Source organism: Podarcis filfolensis (assembly GCF_964270895.1).
Source record: "Podarcis filfolensis genome assembly, chromosome: 5".
NCBI classification, from domain to species: Eukaryota; Metazoa; Chordata; class Lepidosauria; order Squamata; family Lacertidae; genus Podarcis; species Podarcis filfolensis.
Window position 1 is genome coordinate 14,557,182 of NC_139608.1, and position 14,535 is coordinate 14,571,716.

The 14,535-nt window shown below is 47.6% G+C and overlaps 1 protein-coding gene across 3 annotated transcripts in view; it reads left to right on the top strand.

The window, feature by feature from the left end:
• The window catches only part of PLD1 (phospholipase D1), a 133,612-nt gene that overhangs the window by 47,847 nt on the left and 71,230 nt on the right, over positions 1-14,535 (top strand). The gene's annotated exons all lie outside the window — the stretch shown is intronic.

Consider the following 14,535-nt stretch of genomic DNA (forward strand, 5'->3'; position numbering starts at 1 on the left):
CTTTATTGGCCGAGGGAGCTGGTGTACATCTTCCAGGTCATGTGGCCAGCATGACTAAGCCGCTTCTGGCGAACCAGAGCAGCACACGAAAACGCCGTTTACCTTCCCGCCGGAGCAGTACCTATTTATCTACTTGCACTTTGACGTGCTTTCGAACTGCTAGGTTGACAGGAGCAGGGACTGAGTAATGGGAGTTCACCCCGTCGAGGGGATTCGAACTGCCGACCTTCCTATCGGCAAGTCCTAGGCTCTGTGGTTTAACGCACAGCGCCACCTGCGTCCCTAAACATTATTGGGAGGCGGGGAAAAGAACAGACATCCTTCAAAAGAAAGAAAGAAAGAAGGATTCCACCCAAGCAAAAATTAAACAGCACAAGGCTGCGAGCAAAGGAATCTGCACATAACAAGAAGGGATTCTTCGAGTAAAGGCAGCATGTGTTATGCTTTAGGTCTGCTCGTGAGTGCTGCTGCATCGACACCCGGTAGCTGTTTGTTTAAAATTGCAAATACCTAATATATTTAAATCATTTGCTCTCCTTTGCCAAAGGAGAGCCTAAACAGCGAGGTGTGCTATGCACAATGTCTGAAGTGTTTATTAACATTCTGATTCTGACTGGGGGGAGGCGGGGAGGAAACAACCAGGCTCTATTTCCTAACCGTTGCCAAAGTTATCCCATTAAGCAGACTCGCTGACTCATGGTCTGACAGTCCGTTTCCCTTCCGGGCAAAAGGGAGACAGGAATTTTAAATCGATTTAGCTCCAAGGCCGTTCATTCTAATTGCTTCAGTCCCGAGTATGCTAGCAATGAAGCCCTTCTTTCCATTAAATCGGGGGTTGCCAACCTGGTGGGCACCTTTGCAAGCAAGAGAAAGTGTTGAGAGTACACACACACGTCAGCGGAGCAGCCGCCACAACCAGTTATGTTGCCTAAAATAAAATGCTGCTTTTAAGGCTAAATTCAAAGGGGGGCAGGGGGTGGGCCGCTGTGCGCCCCAGTGAAGGCCCCTCGGGACACCTGGGCATCTGTGGGTGCTGCGTTGACAACTCCTGCATTAAATTGTGCATGCTTAAGAAAAAAAGGCTGTATGGCATCATTGCAACCCTCTGGATTCCTTTATCTTGCATCCAATATCATATCGGAATCTTTAGCCTTCGTTGGTGGGTTAGGTTTTGCTGTTGAGGAGTCATTTAGACAGTTATCGCAGGAGCAATGTTGAAATGTGGGAAGCTTCTGCATACTGAGTCAGACCATCTAGCTCAGCATTGCCTACACGGACTGGCAGCAGCTCCCCAGGGATCCAGGCTGAGTACATTCCCAGCCTTACCTAGAGATGCTTGAGGATTGAACCTCGGAGGTCAAGCAGCTGCTCTGTTGCTCCACAAATGCACAAGACTGATATTTTGGCGATCACACCGAGTGGGGCAAGAGCATGGTTGTTTCAAGCCAGCAGTTGGCCCAATCCGTTTTTGACACCATTGACCATCACCATGAGGGACGCAGATGGCGCTGTGGGTTAAACCACAGAGCCCAGGACTTGCCGATCAGAAGGTCGGTGGTTCGAATCCCCGCGACGGGGTGAGCTCCCGTTGTTCGGTCCCAGCTCCTGCCCACCTAGCAGTTCGAAAGCACGTCAAAGTGCGAGTAGATAAATAGGTACCACTCCGGTGAGAAGGTAAACGCCGTTTCCGTGCGCTGCTCTGGTTTGCCAGAAGCGGCTTAGTCATGCTGGCCACATGACCTGGAAGCTGTACGCCGGCTCCCTCGGCCAATAAAGCAAGATGAGCGCCACAACCTCAGAGTCGTCCGCGACTGGACCTAATGGTCAGGGGTCCCTTTACCTTACCATCACCATAACTCTCGTGACAGCAAATTACCGTATTGGTCTGAATATAAGCCTCACTTTCCCCCCAAATTCTGACATGAAAAGTTAATGTGCGGCTTATATTCGCAACTTTACGTTATGCACCGGGAGCGCGGGGCAGTTGTGCCTGCCCCATGCTTAGTTCCCCATCCTCTCCCCCAAGGCTGGGAAGGGAGAGAGCGAGGAAGGGGAAAGGCTATTGGCAACACAGTGCTGCTCCGCTCCACCCCCCCCCCCCCGTACGCAGCCAGGAGCAGCCAGGAATGGAGTGGCTTATATTCGGGTATTTTTTCTCCACCCCCCCTTCAATTTTAAAGGTGCGACTTATATGCGGGCCAATACAGTATGTAAGTTAACTGCCTGCAATTTGCTTTGCGTGAGATTGTGATTGTCCCCTCTGCTCCATACCACTCCCTGAATATAGAAACCTAGCAGGCCAGGGAGAAGTCTAAGCCAGCACCCTCTCTCTATGGTAGAGATCATGGTTTGCGTGTTCAGTCCCCAGCATCTCCCCAGAGATTGAAAGAACCATGGCCAAAACACTGGAGAAGCCTAGATGGACCCATGGTCAGGCTTTGTGTGAGGCAGCTTCTTAACTTCCCAGACATGCTAGCTTTCTGTATGCAGGGAATTATGAAGATAAAACAAGCCTGCTGAACCAGGCCAATGGGCTACCTAGTCCAGCAAGATGCCTGTGGGAAACCCACAAGCAGGACTCAAGCACAAGAGCACGCCCCGCCATGTTTTCCAGCAGAGCAGATGGTTGTATGTGTTGCGTCGCATGATGGAATGCCCTCCCCAGAAAAAAAAACCCTGCTCATGGAAATCTAGCATGTCAGGAAGGAGGCTGAGTTAGAATCATTCTCTCTGAAATGCTTGCTTTCTCTTTGTGGAGAATGTCTATATCGGGGGGGGGGGGAGGGATTGCATTTAATACACAAGCCGTCTTCTGCAGTCTGAATCGCTACCAAGAACTAGGCCACAAGCCTTTCTTGCAACTGAATTAGAGAAAAAAGAGCACAGGGTTCCATTATTGTTCAAGGTCCCGAAAAAATCACAAATCTAGCCTCGTCAGGGCAGAACAAGCAGCTTTGTATCGTGCCGGGTCCTGTCCGGTGCTGTTCCCATAGCAGCATTTAGTCAATAGTAGGAACTGTAGGATATTTCCAAAGAAACTTCGCCAAAAGGGTCACTGGTTGCAAAGGGTTGTGGGAACTGGGCTCTGAGTGGGGAGCGCAGGGACTATGGGCTAAGCAGTTAAGAGTCACCGATGTGGGGCAGGGGAGGCAGAACAGTGCTATAAAAGCTCAGATTTTACCCTGAAAGAGATTGTAATGTGTTTGGCCAGGCACCTAAAATAACCTGCATCAACATCGTAGCCGCATTAACGGCTCTTACAGAAATGTTAGGCTGTTATGGATTGGCAAGCCTGAAACGCAAAGGGAGGAATTCATATATGATTACGCAATAAAAACAAAATACACATCTCATCAGGCTTGGGAGCCTCAGGCCGGAGGCCCAATGCGGCCCTCTGAGCTTTCATATCTGGCCCTCAGGAGGCCTCTCCTCAGGCCATATCCCTCGTTGCACCTGCCTGCCTGGAATGTGGTTTCTTAATTGTGATACAGTGGTACCTCGGGTTACATACGCTTCAGGTTACATACGCTTCAGGTTACAGACTCCGCTAACCCATAAATATTACCTCGGGTTAAGAACTTTGCTTCAGGTTGAGAACAGAAATCGTGCAGCAGCGGCAGCAGGAGGCCCCATTAGCTAAAGTGGTGTTTCAGGTTAAGAACAGTTTCAGGTTAAGTACGGACCTCCGGAACGAATTAAGTACTTAACCCGAGGTACCACTGTATTGCTTTTTGCTTGGTGGAAGGGCAAAGTGTGTGCGTGTTTGTGTGGATCAATGTGTTCCAAAACCTCTGACTTCCTGCATTGCTGGAATGTGGCCTGTTTTATGACTCGGATGGTGAAAATACTGTTCAGTTGGCAAAGTGACGCCCTCAGTTCACAAACTCTGTCCTCTTGCTGTCTGTGAGCAAAAGAATGGTGCCATAGTAGAGATGGGTAGTTGAGATTATCGGCCAGTGGCTTGGTGTCAGGAGTTATATGGAGTCTTTTTGGGGTGTGTGGATGTTGGTATGATGGTTGAAAAAGTTAACAAACGCCTGAAGCTGTGGTTTTGCAAATGGATGCAAAACCAACACGCACCCCTTTCCTTCCTCCTATAAATTATGCCGTTGCCCCGAGGTTAGTTGCTACTCAAAACATGTTTTTGTAGGGACGTATTGCCAAGCAAGTACCAAGTGTGGCAATTAACATGGGTACAAAGTGCACACTTATTTATTACGGTCACAAGTGTCTTTAAAATCCAGATCACCGCAAACCTGTGCTCTAAAATCTTTATACCTTTCTTTCTCAACATTTCTCTTTCTTCCTCACTCTGCTCTGGAGGGATGGGCAGGGGCTAAGTGCTGCCATTTATTTCCCAGTAGGGATGTTGATGATGATGATGTCCTCTGCCCCTGGGACACTGTTTGCCAGTTCTCTGCATGCCAGATAAACAGGCCTTTCTCAGAGAGAAACCCAGTAGGCGAGCTGAAGAGGGAAATAGATTACATTCCCATGCATGCCTAAGAGTTGAACGGCCAGCCTTATTTTGGAAAATCCCCAAATCCTTTTTTTTATAACCAACCAAAATATCTCAAAATAACAAGCAAGCTTTTGAATTCACCAGAGATCTTTGCGAGGATAAATGATATCCAAAATCAGGGTGAAGGGTATATGTTCGTGAGGGGGGAAACATGCTTTGTGTTGAAAGCCACAATTTTCTGCATTGGTCAAAACTTTGTTTTTGTTGTATAGCCCTAGAGCAGGGTTTGAGAACACTTTTTCAGCTGAAGATGGGAACTGGAAAGCCAGGGGAAGGATAATGGAATCCAGTCTCCTGGGAGAGATAGTTGGCTGTAACACTGCAATATTTTGTAAATTCTTTATCGCATGTGCTATTTAATCTTGCCCGACAAGACTTAATGGCCCTAACCAGCCAATAAATTATCTTAAGGCGATGTCAAGGATGAGGGCACAGTGGGAGAGAAAGAAAATAAGAGTCATCTTGGTAGTGCCGGCGTTCCACCTTGTGCCTGGCACAGCCAGGCCTCACTTGTCAGATGAAGTTGCTTTGTACATTAATTAGTAAGTTATTAACTCATTGCTGCAAATACCTGTTTTCAGTCGATTAGGCGGCAGGATGGCAGGGAACAATGCCTCCTCATCACTGTGTTTCACGAAGTACTGTTTCCATCACTCTCCTTTGCAAAATACTACAGCCAATAGGGGTGATTTAAGATGCCCAAATTTTAAGCTCAGCTAAACCAACTGAGCCTCTTGGGCTTGCTGATCAGAAGGTTGGCGGTTCAAATCCTCACAATGGGGTGAGCTCCTGTTGCTCTGTCCCAGCTCCTGCCAACCTAGCAGTTCGAAAGCATGTCAAAGTGCAAGTAGATAAATAGGTACCACTCCAGCGGGAAGGTAAACGGCGTTCCATTGCGCTCTGGTTGCCGTTACGGCGTTCCGTTGCGCCAGAAGCAGTTTAGTCATGCTGGCCACATGACTCGGAAAGCTGTCTGTGGACAAACACCGGCTCCCTCGGCCTGAAAGTGAATTGAGCGCCGCAACCCCAGAGTCGCCTTTGACTGGACTTAACCATCTAGGGGTCCTTTACCTTTACCTAGTCTGTTAGGGGGAAATATGTAATATCACCCAAGCTCCTAACTGCCTTTTAAAAAAAATATCAACATGTCCAGTTTGTAATTCTTTGTTGTTGTTGTTGTTGTTGTTGTTGTTGTTGTTGTTGTTACAAATAAGGTGCCATCTCATTTTGTTCAACGGGACTTACTTCCATATGCCTGCATAGCATTCCAACCTGAAACTTTATGCGCCCCCTCGCCCAGCTTGTTCGGAGTTTTGGGCTGGGTTGCCATCAGTATGCCGATGACACCCAACTCTATCTGTTGATGGATGGCCATCCTGACTCGGCCCCAGACACACTGACAAGATGTCTGGAAGCTGTGGCTGGATGGTTACGTGGGAGCCGGTTGAAGTTAAATCCTTCGAAGACAGAGGTCCTCTGGCTGGGACGGGACGATATGGGATTGAGGGGGCAACTCCCATCTCTTGCGGGGGTGCAATTAGTGCCAGCACTGTCCGTTAAGAGTTTGGGTGTAATCTTCGATACCTCCCTCTCTATGGAGGCACAGATTACAGCTATAACAAAGGCGGCATTTTTTCATCTCCGCCAAGCTAAGCAGTTGGCCCCTTATCTCTCTCGCCCTGACCTAGCCACTGTGATCCATGCGACGGTCACCTCCAGACTGGATTATTGTAACTCGCTCTACGTGGGGCTGCCCTTGAGACTGACCCAGAAACTCCAGCGGGTGCAGAATGCCGCGGCGAGACTCCTTATGGGGTCTTCGCTGCGAGACCACATTCATCCGGTACTATACCAGCTGCACTGGCTCCCGGTGGAGTACAGGATCAGGTTTAAGGTGCTGGTTTTAACCTTTAAAGCCCTATACGGCCTAGGCCCCTCGTACCTACGGGACCGCCTCTCCTGGTATGCCCCACAAAGAAACCTACGGTCTGCAAATAAAAACATCCTGAAGGTCCCAGGCCTCAGAGAGGTTAGGCTGGCCTCAACTAGAGCCAGGGCCTTCTCGGCTGCGGCTCCAATCTGGTGGAACGCTCTGTCACAAGAGACTAGGGCCCTGCGGGACCTGACATCTTTCCGCAGGGCCTGCAAGACAGAGTTGTTCCACCAGGCCTTTGGTCAGGGCGCAGCCTGACTCCCTCCTCTGGCAACCTGCACAGAGTTTTGCTTAATGGTTGCCATCAACTTGATTTTAATTAATTTTTATAATGAAATATTTTTAGAATGTTGGTTTATTTGATTGTTTGATTATTTGATTGTTGTTAGCCGCCCTGAGCCCGGCTTCGGCTGGGGAGGGCGGGATATAAATAAAATTTATTATTATTATTATTATTATTATTATTATTATTATTATTATTATAACTTGCCCAAGGCTGCTCAGTGAGTTTCATGGCCAAGTGCTAGTCATTTGAACGCAGGTCTACATCTCCAATTCTTGTGCATCACACCACCTTGCCTCCGCTCCGTTATCCTTGGGATGAGAGCTAGGGCTCATTTTATGGGCTTTCCCTGTTTGAAGTCAATGACCATTGTTTCATCAAAGAGAGGCACAGCCTGTACCTACTGCGAAAATAAAGTCGTCACTTAATTTGCTTCTAAGTGTCCCCATCTGTGGGAGAGCTATGGATGAATATGTTCCCCTAAACCATTTAGAATATTTGCTGCCCACTATCGTGGAAATTTGCCAACAATCTTGTTCCTTCAAAATAGGTACCAGCCAAATTCTTTAAAGCATGCCTAGGAGAATCCATGTTAAGGAAGCAGTGATCGGTAATAAATGTTTATGAGAGCTGACGATTGCAAGAAGTGTAAGGACATACAAAGAGCCTGGCTGCCAGATTCAGGCCATAGGCTCTTCTCACAGTAGCCAACAAGAAGCCCATGGGAAGCCCACAAGCCAGACATGAGCACAATAGTCCTTCCCCTGCTTGTGATCCCTAGTAAGTGGCACCAACAATGGAGGCAGAATCTAGCCATTGTGGCTAGTAGCCATTCATAGCCTTACCCTCCACGAATTTAACTACCGTATTTTTCGCTCCATAAAACACACTTTTTTCCTCCTAAAAAGTAAGGGGAAATGTCTGTGTGTCTTATGGCGCGAATGTGTGGTCCCTGGAGCCGAATTGCCCAGGGGCAAAAAGCAGATCGTGCTCTTTTTTTTTTAGAAAGAGGGAAGGGGGTGTTGAAACAAAGCCACTGAGCAGCTGATCAGCAAGCGATCAGGAGGGAGATAAGGGACTCTAGAGATAAAGGAGGCTGCCTGGGAGGGGGGAGGTAAAAGCACATGGATCCTCAGGATTTTTGCATTGGGTCACCCCAAATTCACATCAGATCACATAGCGTGTCTGTGGCTACAGCCTGCACCCAAAAAATCATGCACCCACTGTTTCATGGGGCTGCAATGGTGCAAAAACGTGGTTACAAAGCACGGATCCACATGGATCCTCAGGATTTTTGCATTGGGCTACCCCAAACTCACCGTCAAATCACATTTCATGCCTGTGGCCACAGCATGAACCACAAAAATCATACATCCACTGTTTCGTTCAGAATTGTTTTTCTTGTTTTCCTTCTCTAAAAACTAGGTGCGTCTTATGGTCAGGTGCATCTTATGGAGCAAAAAATACGGTAATCCTCACTGGCTTGATGCAGTGAGAAGCTCCTCTTACAGCCTGCACTAGAGACTATATTAATGGCACATTTTTATCCTGCCCTTCCTGTAAAGACTAGAATAAAAGCTGGAATGTGTGCAGAGTAGGACGACCAAGATGATCCAGGGTCTGGAAGCCAAGCCTTATGAGGAATGGTTGAAGGAGCTGGGTATGTTTAGTCTGGAAAAGAGGGGACTGAGAGGAGATATGGCAGCCGTCTTCAAATATCTCAAGGGCTGTCACATGGAAGAAGGCGCAAGCTTGTTTTCTCCTGCCCTGGAGGGTAAGAATCGAACCAATGGCTTCAAGTTATGAGAAAGGATATTCCGACTAAACATCAGGAAGAACTTTCTGACCGTAAGAGTCATTCGACAGTGGAACAGTCTCCCTCGGGAGGTGGTGGGCTCTCCTTCCTTGGAGGTTTTTAAGCAGAGGCTGGATGGCCATCTGCCATGGACGCTTTAGCTGAGATTGCTGCAATGCAAAGGGGTTGGACTAAATGACTCTCAGAGCCCCTTCCAACTCTACAATCATATTGATTCTGTGAAAAGCCACCCAAGTTGGTGGCCCTCTAAGATTGTAGGCAATTGGTGGCACATTGGCCATTTTTGTTAGTTTTTAGTTTCCCTCCTTCTCAACGGTTTGGGATAGCTCATGAAAGATATGTTTTATCCTTGTTGCCAGTTTGCAAGCATTCTCGAAAATAGATGCCAAAACCCAAGAAGTCCCTTGGTGTATTTGCTCAGTAAGGGTTCCTGATGCGCAGAGAGAAGCTTTTCAGGTTTTTCCTCTAAAACCGCCTTGCTTCTCCCAGCCGCTGATGCTCACGGTTCACAGGAAGAGGAAGTCAAATAATGAGCAACTGACTCACCTCCCATTGACAGGGTCAGCGCTGTGCCAAAAGGAGAGAGATTTCTATATGCAGTACGTTCCTGTGTGGAAGAGCGGTTAGTCATGGAGATGACTGGAGGGAAGGTGAATTTCAGCTCAGTTCCAAGAGGTGCCAAGGATCTGGTGCAAAGTGTAAAGAGTAGTCACACTGGGTGGGAGCAGTGGCTGCAGTGCTATTGAGTTCAACAGAAATGAAGGAGTTGACTAACCGTAAGTTGAACAGGTTCATGTCTCTCTAAGAGCTATTACAACATTTTTTACAAGAAAGATGGTACCCACAACTGCATAAGATAGTTGTTTTGGTCTCACTGTGCGAACAACACAGGCTCGGGCCTTTCTAGGGATTGGGGCAGGTAGTCAGACCCTTTAAGTGAGGGATTCTACAATCAAGTGGAATAAAAATTTTATGAAATCAGTAAAAATAAGTATCACCCAGGATTAACAACGCGGTTTATTTGCGGAGAAATTAAGCGTGCGATGAATGTGATTAGGACCTACTAAACCCAAGGATAGTCAAGGTTGTGCTTTCCAGATGTTGTTGGACTGATCCCCCCTGATAGCTCAGTCGGTAGAGCACGAGACTCTTAATCTCTGGGTCGTGGGTTCAAGCCCCACATTGGGCAAAAGACTAGATAACTCTTGTGGTCCCTTCCAGTACTATAATTCTATTATTTTCTGCAGCTTCTTGGCCGTTGGCCCTGTTGGTGGGCGCTGATGGGAGTTAGTGGAAATTGTTCAGTTTGGTTGTGTACTTTTTGATGTTTATTGCTACTTTTCTTATATTTGTAGTTATGGAATTTGAGCATGGTTTTAACTTTGGAAAGGTGGCATACAAATAAAATGATAGATTGATTGACTGACTGACTCTACGCCCCTTGGAAAGCACCATGTTAGCTGCTCCTGTCTTAAACCCATTCCCACCCAACCAGTTCCCTCTACTCTCTCCCTTCTCCATCTTCCAGTTTACAATAATCCCTCTGCCCCCCAACTGTTAGGCCATGCTCCTTTCAACTGCTTCCTCCCACATAGCATTCTGCGCTGCAGGCTCCCTCTCTGCCCCAAACACAAAACATGCTTTGTTAGATAGGCATCCCCTGTGGTGCTATCCCACATGGTTATAGTACGTGTGCGAATCCTGTAGCCATCTGGCTAGGGCTGACTGCAGAGGTCTTCCCCAGCCAACCTAACAATCTGGTGGGAAAGGGGATTAGAATATTTACACATATACCACAACCCTGCTCTTTGTGGTGCTACAGGTCTGTGTGAGCACAGGTGTACACGAAGCAGGCCACAAAGGGGTGATATTTGGTCCACTGTGATACAAAACACACCTTAGGTTAATTGGCGAAGGTGTATTATGCATCGTCTTTCTCTTTGCCAGTTTGTTTGTTTTTTAAATAAACAATTAATAGAAGAGCTTAGGGAGACAAACAGATGCTTGTCGGTTTTTGTGGATCATCCTGACAGCAACAGACATTAAAATGTAGGTTGCTTCAGCTAGGCACATCTCAAATGGCTTTGCGTCTTATTATCCCCCAATCCCCAGAAAATGCAGCACCATTACGTAAGTTCATGGTAAGGCTGAGTCTCACGTCTGAAGCATTATTGGCCTGAATCAGAATTGGTATTCCACATGCTTCAGGAATGCATTGCATTGTGTCTCTTCCCTCTCCTGTTAAATGTATGCAAAAAACACCTGAGCATGGGCATTCAGAGGTTAGGGTTGGTGGTGCTGGCAAGGGCCTTTATACTTTCGCTGGCTGCAAGGACCAGCCCTGTGCTGTCCTTACCTGTGATCAGGAATCCTGATTCAACCAGCGTCACTGATTCATGTGTAGAAGCCCTACCAGTTGTGTGCACATAGGGTCCCATTCTCACCTTTGGTTCCAGGGCATGGAAGTTGGGAGCAAAGCCCTAGATGTGTCCACTCTGCAACGTCGCATGCAGGCGAGAACGAAGCTAAAAAGGTTTTCTTATGCTTGCTTGTGCTGTGGCTTGGGTAACCACAAACGCAGGCAACATCCAATGTACGCGGGAGTTACGTTCTGCACCTCTGCGTGTGTAACCAAAATGGTGTACTGTATATTTGGAGCACCCTGGAGAGGGTGAGGAGACCCTCCCCAGACCCCAAAGAGGATGTCCTCTTAGGGCTCCAGGGAGGGTCCTCTTGTGAGCCAGGGGCGAAGCGAGACTTTGCTGAGGCCTTCCCTTCAACAGCTGACATGCGGGGTAGCGCAGCAGTAGCAGTAGCAGCCACTTCCCTGCACCCCACTGTCTCATGCGAACTGGAAGGACAGCGTGGCTCCCTTGACCGGAAGCTTCCAGAACGAGCAGAGGGATAATGGGCCTTGCACAGGTGACACATGGGGAAGCAGCTGTTGCAGCCGTGCTACCTTGCATATCAGCTCTCCTCTTCAGGCTCTGGGAAGGGTCTCCTCGCAAGCCAGCAGGACTGCCCTGGCTTCGTCCCTGTCCCGTCCCCCCCCCCCCGCTTCTGGGTTCCCAGCACCGCATGTGTGTGTGGTCACACGCAAATGCAGCATGCATAAATGGACGGTTTCCTGTACAAAAATTGATCATTATGTAGCCAATGGCGGACAACATATTGAGGCTGGGAACGGTGAATGTCAGCATGTGGTTCCATGCATAAGGCTTCCCGCTTAAGCTGTGATCAAATTGCTTCGCTCTTTTCCTGGGAAAAGAAAAACATGAGAACTATGCATGTAATGAACTAATTACCCTGTTCTTTGCTTACAACCTGTTTCCTTTAATTAACCTTACGCCCCTGTTTAGCGGCTTGTCCGATGATCTGGGAGCATTCAGTTCCCACAAACAACCAAAAATCCCCTCTGGTCAGTCATCATTGAAGAAAACTCATCAGTTTAAAACTGCTTTGGGCTGCATAATGTTGACGTGCCTTTGAGATTGCATAATACTCACCAGGCAGGAACAATACAGGGTAAATAAAAGTGGAAGAAAAGACCCACAGATAGTTAAAGGAACGAGGAACAGATTCTTCCTGCATCCCATTCAGTTTTGTCACTCCTGAGACAGCAGTGCTTTTGACGAGTGAGGTCACCGCTCTGCTGCCCTTCAACATGTGGCAACGTTATTATTTTGACCCCACAGGCAGAACCTGAGGGGATGCATTGCAATATGGGGACATAGGGAAGCCACTGTGGTGTTGTGGTTAGAGTGCTGGACTAGGATCTGGGAGACCAGGGTTCAAATCCCTACTCAGCCATGAAGCTCAGTTCCCTTTTGCCTCGCCCTGCCCCACACATTTGGGTTGGGAAGCCAGAAGACAGCAGCACTGCCCTTCCTGTGCTGCCCCACTCCTGTGTCTGCAGCCGGAACAACTTTTGCTCGTTTCTGCAGCACTATAGGATGCATGAAGCCCGGCGCAACTTGAAAACTCAAAAGCAATCGAAGTTGCTTCAATAAAGGATACTGCTATCGTTGGTTATTTGGCTCCAGGGCAAAAAGACTTAACCCTGGCGCATCGAGAAATGTCAAGAGCTTTATTACTTTTGCAATTACGCTGCCGGCAAGAAGACCAGCACATATATGAAAGTCAGACGAATCTCTTGGGCTTTGTCCTCAAGCTTAATGGGTGAAGCAATTCAGTTCCTACGACTCAGGCACATGACTTGGTGTGAAAGATTGCTGATTGGTTGTACAAAAGGAGGATATTGCTTCCTGGGGGTCATCCAGTTCATTCAAGCATGTGTCATGCTGTTTCCATCTGCCTTGAGTTTTCCTGTACAACAATGCTTTTTATATATATTAAATCTCTTACGATATTTGCACTTCCCATTTCTGATGGGCTGTGCCAGGTGTGTAATTCCAACCCTCCCATAGAATGCTGCTTCCTACAAATGCCAGGCTGATTCATTCATATAATTAGCTGTGCATTTCTCTCTCTTTTATTGGAATATGCATAGAATGAGCTTGCAATAAGGCATTTTGGGTGAAATGAGTATGCCCAAATGAGCCTTTGTGGAAGCCCAGGAAGGCTCACAATTAGACCTCGAGTAGGAGAGCTGCCAATATATTTCACATCTAGCAACCCTTTGGTTTCAGATTGTAGATGGGTAGGCGAGTCTAAGAAGCCCAGGACACCTATTTTCATGGTCCTCTAACAGCTATAGTAGCTCATTTACCAGAAGTAATGCATTTAGCATTAACTCTGGAAGTATATACCCAATTCTGAGCAAACTAAGCCTCCTGGAGCAAAAGATACACCAAGAGGCATAGTTTGGCCAGAATCGAGTACACACTTCCAGAGTATATTCCATTGAGCCTTGCAAAGCAAGATCGCTTAGAAGCCAGACCCTTCTCAAGACATAAACCTAGCTTCCTGGTATTATTTCACACTTGGTGGTTTGAATCCCTCATCCAAGTACAATATACTCAAGCGCTCTTACATTTCCTGTCCTATTGGAGTTGTACCTTTTAAAATACTTGGCGGTGGTGGTAGCAAAAGGATTGTGGTGTCTACTTTTGAATATTTTAAAGGGATGCATCCCTTGTCATACAGAAATGTGCCCTTCATAAATGATGAAGTGCTTTGTCCTTAAATATTTATACAAACCAAAGGCTTTGAAATTTTAGAGAGCTCCAGAGAGCTGGGTTGGGGAAGGGACAGAGAGGGTTGTGTGTTGTTGTTTTGCTAAGGTAATCAATGTAAGCTTATTTCAACCAGCATATTCTGGAGTGGGGGATCCCATTTTCCTTATTCCAGTCTCTGCCTTGAATAGAGAGAAACAGGTTGCCTCAAGGCACACGCAAGGCCAGGAATTCATTTTCCATTCTGGCGCTGAGCTCACAGCCCGTTTTACACATGTTTATTATTTATTTACGCCATAAAATTTATACCTCGCTTGATTGTAACACGCCTCAAAGCTGCTTACAAACAGATTGTCGGCGCTTTCCTTTCTCGGTGGACAGTGGAGGTGTGCGCCTTTGGGGTGAAGTCAAACCGTTGGAGAGTTATTTTGCCTGCGGTGGCTGCAGAGATTGATACGGAAGAGACATGTTTTGTTGCAGGTGGGGTAGAGGAAGGTGTCCGGTTTTGCTGCTGCAGATGCATCATGGCATTTATTCTCTCTGTGCTCCTCCCAGTGGTCATTCCTCCTCTGGTCACTGCTATGAGGTTGAATCCTGACAAGACAGAAGTACTGTTCTTGGGGGACAGGGGGCAGGCAGGTGTGGAGGACTCCCTGGTCTTGAATGGGGTAACTGTGCCCCTGAAGGACCAGGTGCTTAGCCTGGGGGTCATTTTGGACTCACAGCCGTCCATGGAGGTGCAGGTCAATTCTGTATCCAGGGCAGCTGTCTACCAGCTCCATCAGGTACGCAGACTGAGACCCTACCTGCCCACGGACTGTCCCGCCAGAGTGGTGCATGCTCTAG